This window comes from Globicephala melas, chromosome 1, assembly GCF_963455315.2.
Source record: "Globicephala melas chromosome 1, mGloMel1.2, whole genome shotgun sequence".
In the NCBI taxonomy this organism is placed as follows: Eukaryota; Metazoa; Chordata; class Mammalia; order Artiodactyla; family Delphinidae; genus Globicephala; species Globicephala melas.
Genome location: NC_083314.1, coordinates 71,563,647 through 71,570,274, shown reverse-complemented (window position 1 = coordinate 71,570,274; position 6,628 = coordinate 71,563,647). Strand labels below are relative to the sequence as shown.

General features: G+C 44.8%; 1 non-coding gene and 1 pseudogene across 1 annotated transcript; both read left to right on the top strand.

Annotated features, from left to right (window-relative positions):
• Positions 1 to 2,432: 2,432 nt before the first annotated feature.
• LOC115844663 (small nuclear ribonucleoprotein G-like) lies at positions 2,433 to 5,482 on the top strand (annotated as a pseudogene).
• Positions 5,483 to 5,612: 130 nt separating this feature from the next.
• LOC115844846 (small nucleolar RNA SNORA18) lies at positions 5,613 to 5,743 on the top strand. Its single transcript, XR_004036235.1, has one exon. It is a non-coding gene; the product is annotated as a small nucleolar RNA SNORA18 (small nucleolar RNA).
• The last annotated feature ends 885 nt before the right edge of the window (positions 5,744 to 6,628 follow it).

The following is a 6,628-nucleotide window of genomic DNA, read 5'->3' as shown; positions in this document are numbered from 1 at the left end:
AACTTGTATTCTAACCCCTTTCCTATTGGCTACAGCATGTGCCATATGCCAAACTTTGTGAGTTAAATGACCACTAAAATAATCCACACCCACAGTTTGCTGTTTACATTAACCTGGCTTCACTACGTGAAGGTCTGCATTAACAAGACCTTACTAACCCAGGAGACTCTTGCCCAGGAACAAGACATCCCGACAAAGTGTCCTTAGCGTAAAATGACTCATCAAACAAGAGTAGCTAGGAAACCCTTCCCTAGCAAATATTTCCCACCACTCCCAAATTATTTTGCCACAGAGTATGCCTAAACTCAATCAGCAACCCCTCCCTGTAAACCAGACTCCAGAATTCCCATCAATACCCTACCTTTGCACCCCCATTCTGAGACTCTACAAAGACTTTATCAATGGCGTTCTCTCTGTTACTCCAATAAGCAAGGAACTCGGTTTTGCCTTACCAACAGATTATTTTGTGGTATTTTGGGGGAGCCAGCTTTCAACTTAAGAGAGAGAGTAGTACCTTTATCACCAAGTTCCAGACAGGGGAAAGGTAAGGGATTGGCCTTTGTCATGCCAGACATTGGGCTTCACCCTCTTACCAACCTCATTTCACAAGTACACCTGTAGTTTAGTCCTTTTGTCCATTAGACTCTTTAAAATATTAGAGGGTGCCTTGGTCCATTTAGGCTGCTATAACAAAATATCATAGACTGGGTAGCTTATGAACAACAGTAATTTATTCCTCACACTTCTAAAGGCTGGAAGTCTGAGATTGTTACTGAGTCCAAGCTCACTCTGCTCACCTCACGACAGGCCAATAAATCAGGAGACGAGGTGTTGAGGCAAGGAATAGTGACTTCATTCGGAAAGCCACAGACTGAGAAGATGGCGGACTAGTGTCCCCAGAGAACCATCTTATCGGGGTCTGAATGTCAGTTTCTTTTATAGAGCAGAGAGGGAGAGGAGGTGAGGAAGTAAAGTAAAAAGGCCATTAGTTTTGCCTGGCTTGGCCAGCATATGGGAGGGGATGTGTTAGTTTCTTCTTTTCTGCAGCCATTCACAGGTGGGCAGGGTTCCCTGAGGCAGGCCATTATGTATGATTATAATAACAAAAGCAACGAAAAGCAAAGGTTAAAGTCAAAGAAACATATCCAACATGGAGTCAGATTTTGCTCTTGCCTGTTACAAGATCAGGGTGCCAGTGTGGTTGAACGAGGGCTCTCTTCCTCATTGCAGACTTTTCCTTGTATCCTACATGGTGGAAAGGGCCAGGGAGCGCTGTGGAGCCTGTTTTATAAGAGCACGAGTTCCATTCTTGAAGGCTCCACCCTCATGACTTAAGCATCTGCTAAAGGCCCCACCTCCTAATACCATCACCTTTGGGGGTTTGGCTTTCAGCATATGAATTTGGGTGGAGCACAAACCTTCAGACCATAGCGGAGGGCAACTTTAGATCACCTGGACCTTAGGCTCTTTTCTAATGTTGGAGACTAGAGATTGTCAGCACCTGCTTCCCCCACTAGCCAGCTTCTTTCCCCCCAACCTATTTTCCTTTTATTTCTTCTTTTCTTTTTTTCCTTCTCTCTTCTACATGCCCAAGGCCTAAAGGTGACACTATAAGGCCCTATCTCAGGACTAAACAAGTTTTCAGTGAATAGGAAATTTGACCTGCATCCGTAAAAAAATGCTTTCTTGAAACAGACTTCCGATCCAGCCCTGGATTCTGCAGGCACCACAGGGAGCCACAGGCAGGAGCCCCAAGTTGTGTCTTCCTGGTATCACTCACATTGAATTCTATGAGAGTGACACCTCTGGCCTGCAATGCCTCCTAACATGACATCTCTTACCCGTGAATTTTCCAAAAAGCCTCTGGAGTTGTGTACCGAGTGACAGTGCTGGGGTGGTTTAGGGAAGCCTTCCAATAGCTCTTTTCCATATAGATAATCATGTTTCTGTAACCTTGGTAGAGGCAGAATAGTGAGTCTTTAGAATTTGGGCTCTTGGAGCCTGTCTGTCTGGATTGGCATTCTGGCTCTACGACTTACCCCTCTATGACCTTGGGCAAGGCACTAACTTCTTCCTGCCTCAATTCCTCACCTGAAAATGGGGATGAGAAGAGTACCTTTCTTTTAGGTGTGAGGATTAAATGAGTTGGTACATTGAAAGGAATAGAACCGTGCCTGGCACTAATGAGCATTCCAGGCCCACTATTATTATGTAAAGCACTACACAAATACAGCTTCAGCTCCTGCCCTCCAACCAGACTGCTGCGCCCTAGGGAACAGCTTCAGCTAATTCGCCTCTTCTGTGGTTCCAAAATGTGTAACCCCATGAGGGAAAATATAAGGCTGTTTTTCACCTAAATCTGCTTATCTAGAGCGCTAAAGAATGCTCATGTTTCTCACATCTTTTTTAATCTGGGATGGCTTTACCCAACAATGACATCTCTTTTCAGCCTGGACATCTTTAAGGATTTCGACCTGTGTTTTGTGGCGTACTCCTCTCCAAATACAGACATTGAAGGGTAGCAGAAAATGCCACCCCAAAATATGCCACTTTTGTACATTGATCATTTCGAGCTGAAGGGAATGAGAAGTGGATACAAGAAAAGCCCTCTGCCCTTCCCCTAGTTGCCTAAAAGCAGAACAGAAATTTGTAAAGGTGCCCACCTACCTTCTCTACCAGGAAGGACAGAAGTTAATCACCAGAGACAACTCTAGGCCTTTAGCCCAGAGACGGCACCAGAAGAAATCCACGTAACAAACCTAACCCTTATCTCGCATTAGTTTTTCCCATATACTTACTTTCCTACAATTTGCCAGCCTAGAAAGTCCTTTTCCTTTTGTCTCGTCACTTCTTTAAAAATGTATTTTTCTTTTGTTATGATGCTGTATATGCCCAAGTTCTAACCACTCTTTTGAGTTACTCATCTGAGTTCTCCCTGTGTATGCATGACACACGTTAATAAAGTCTGTTTCTTTGTCTCTTGTTAATCTGTCTTGTCAGTCTAATGACGGGGCCCCAACACGAGAACCTAGGAGGGTAGTGGGAAAAAGATATGTTTTTCTTCCCCTGCAGCATAGACTTCAGGTGTTCTGAGTGCAAACAGAATTGGAAGTCACAAGCCTTTTAGGAATGTTGCCAAAACATTGGTGGAAAAGGGTGAGAGAGAGGGGCCTGAGGCTTTAGTTGTCCTTTCTCCTCCTTTATCCCTCTGGCCACACAGCTCTTGCCAGGCTCCTTTCACAGCAGGATAAAGAGACCTCATTCTCAGCACTCAGCCTTTCCTATATGGGTTGATGTCTCCCTGAGGAAGGTTTCAATGTGTTCCTTATTGGCCACCTCAACATCTTAAACCGTGAGCTGGTCTCAGGGGTAGGAAGAGCAGCTCTGAAAATCCAGGAGCCCAGCCCACTTGGAAGGACTCAGCACACCAGAGGGAGGGAATGAGGCCACTTCGTTCTCTTCTCGGCCCTGTACCCTGTTCCACTGTCTCCACTGCCTATACACCAAGAACAAAATGCACGTTTAAAAATTCAGGGCCCGGGGTCCTCTGTCCCCGAGCTCCATTCAGCTTATTTTCATTTGGATTCCACACAAAAAAACAAGAGGTAATAATGCTGGTGACAGGGCTTCCCTGGTGGCACAGTGGTTGAGAGTCCGCCTGCCGATGCAGGGGACACGGGTTCATGCCCCGGTCCAGGAGGATCCCACATGCCGTGGAGCGGCTGGGCCCGTGAGCCATGGCCGCTGAGCCTGCGCGTCCGGAGCCTGTGCTCCACAACGGGAGAGGCCACAACAGTGAGAGGCCCGCGTAGCACGAAAAATAATAATAATAATGCTGGTGACAGCCAAACATAGCAGCTCCTCAGTTATCTTGACTTATTTAGATCTGGGGACACGATACCCATTCATTCACCATTTATCGATTGGCATGATGTGCCAGGCACTGGGCACGTACCCTGACAAGCTCCCTGCCCTCAAGGAAGTTGGTGACATCAAACAAGGAGCTATAAATAATAATTTATTACTGAAAATGACTGTAGTATTATTTCCACATAGTTTAAGAACCAACTAGAAACAGAAACTGGATTTAAGTGCTGTTCTAAAATAGTGGGGGTGAGTCTCCCTGCTAGTTAAAACACCCTCCTCCCACATCACTTCTCATTGACATATTGGTTTTCCATTCACTCCTTTCTCTCCTGCATGCTCCAATGATTTAGCTCTTATTCTTGTCCAGCTGCTCCCACTCACTCTGTTGTCTGAGTTTCTTTCTCCCCAGGGACGTTACAGACCCGGGCCAAAGAAATCTTAAAGTCTGCATTCAAAACCAAGTGAGGGGGGACTTCCCTGGTGACGCAGTGGTTAAGAATCTGCCTGCCAATGCAGGGGACACGGGTTCGAGCCCTGGTCCGGGAAGATCCCACATGCCGCAGAGCAACTAAGCCCGTGCGCCACAACTACTGAGCCTGCGCTCTAGAGCTCGTGTGCCACAACTACTGGAGCCCATGCTCTGCAACAAGAGAAGCCACCGCAGTGAGAAGCCCACACACTGCGACAAAGAGTAGCCCCAGCTCGCTGCAACTAGACAAAGCCCGCACAGCAACGAAGACCCAACACGGCCATAAATAAATAATTTTTTTAAGGGGGTTAGTTGCTTTCTTTTAACTTCAACTATGAATAAAATACCAACGGCCCTATCACTACGTGAAAAAGTGGTCTCGAATTTATGTGGAAGGGAAAGTAGACTATGGTGAATACATGGATAAAAATAATGTGAGGTGACAAGCAACAATGGTTATAACTGATAACATATTTCTGAGTAACCAGACAAAAGAGAAGGCATAGAGTGGATGATTCTTCTCTGGCCATTGTTTGGTACAGACTCATTTCCAAATGGTGTATAGTCTTTACAAAAGATCTGTTACTCGTGTCACAACATGTGAAAATCGTGAAATTCACATCTCAGTGTCGACAAATGAAGTTTTAGATGAATACAGCCACACTCATTCATTGTCTACGGATGCTTCCTTGCTACAACTGCAAAGTTGTGTAGAGACTGTGTGGCTCACAAAACCTAAAAAGTTATCCTGTAGAGGCAATTTTGAGCTGCTGGGCAGATACCATGAGCCAAGCTCACCCTCCTTATTTGAAAAAAAATTTATGGGGACTTCCCTGGTGGTCCAGTGGTTAGGGCTCTGTGCTTCCACTGTAGGGGGCAGGGGTTCGATCCCTGGTAGGAGAACTAAGATCCTGCAAGCCTCACTGCACGGCCAAAAAAAAAAAGAAAAAAAATTATAGAAAAGAAGTTGTCATTGAAATTAAACTGTGGCAGACATGTCCGAGGAATACTGTGGAGATCTGATCCCTTTATGAGCCCTGTGGTAGATGAATGTGTGGAGATGGTAACTAGCAGGCAACAGAAAAATATCAGAATGGTGGTAATACGAATAGTATCATCATGTTAGAAGACGTCCAGCGTTTATAACCAAAGGCTGTGTTCACCAGAGGAATCAATGGCTTCTGCACATCCCCCATCCAGAGCAACTGTTTTCCTGATATAAAAATCGGGTTGTGCATATTTTCTTATCAAATTTTCTTTTTAAAAACACCTTCGTGTTGAGGTCTATCCTGACGGGGCTTTTTCTGTAAACGTACACCGTTGGAAACGCCTCATAGAGTAATGGTGTGGTTTCCTTTACTCATAGAACTACCTGTTAGATCTGTGGGAAAGAACTACAAGACAGAGCTTCCAAGTAAACTATGAAAAACCTAACAAACGTTTTTAATCTTAGGTATTGGCATATCCCAATGGTCTGTACTATTCTAGGGTGTGATGGCTTAGGAGTGAATATGATTTGAACCCAATACATTTTTAGAGGATGTCAAATTCAGAACCAGGCAGATCCATCTCCTGACCCTAAACATGGTCCTAAAGTAAATCGCTTGAGGAAATTGGATCCCAAAGATTACAGGTGGGGAATTTTGAAGTGTGTCCATATTCCACGGGAGATCAAAGAAGCCTAACAAAAAGAACTGTGGGCTGACTCACATGACAACTTCTTTTTGAAAGGGCTATTTTATCGTGAAGATTATGAGTTTGGAGGAACTAAGGTGATTGGCAGTGGAAAGAATCAGACCATGTGAAATTCCTTAAAAATTTATTGACAAATAACTTTGTCTATGTTACACATAATTTTTTTAAAATAACTTTTAAAAAATAAATAAAAAATAAAAACACCTTAGTAGGGGACTTCCCTGGTGGTGCAGTGGTTAAGAATCCGCCTGCCCATGCAGGGGACACGGGTTCAAGCCCTGGTCCGGGAAGATCCCAAATGCCATGGAGCAACAAAGCCCGTGTGCCACAACTACTGAGCCTGTGCTCTAGAACCCACGAGCCACAACTACTGAGCCTGTGCACCACAACTCCTGAAGCCCACGTGCCTAGAGCCCATGCTCCGCAAGAAGGCACTGCAATGAGAAGCCCACACACCACAACAAAGAGTAGCCCCCGCTCGCCACAACTAGAGAAAGCCCACGTGCAGCCACGAAGACCCAAGACAGCCAAAAAAAAAAAAAAAAAAAAATTTGTAAGTCAAAAAAAAAAAAATTATCTAGCCATTTGTTTGAAGTT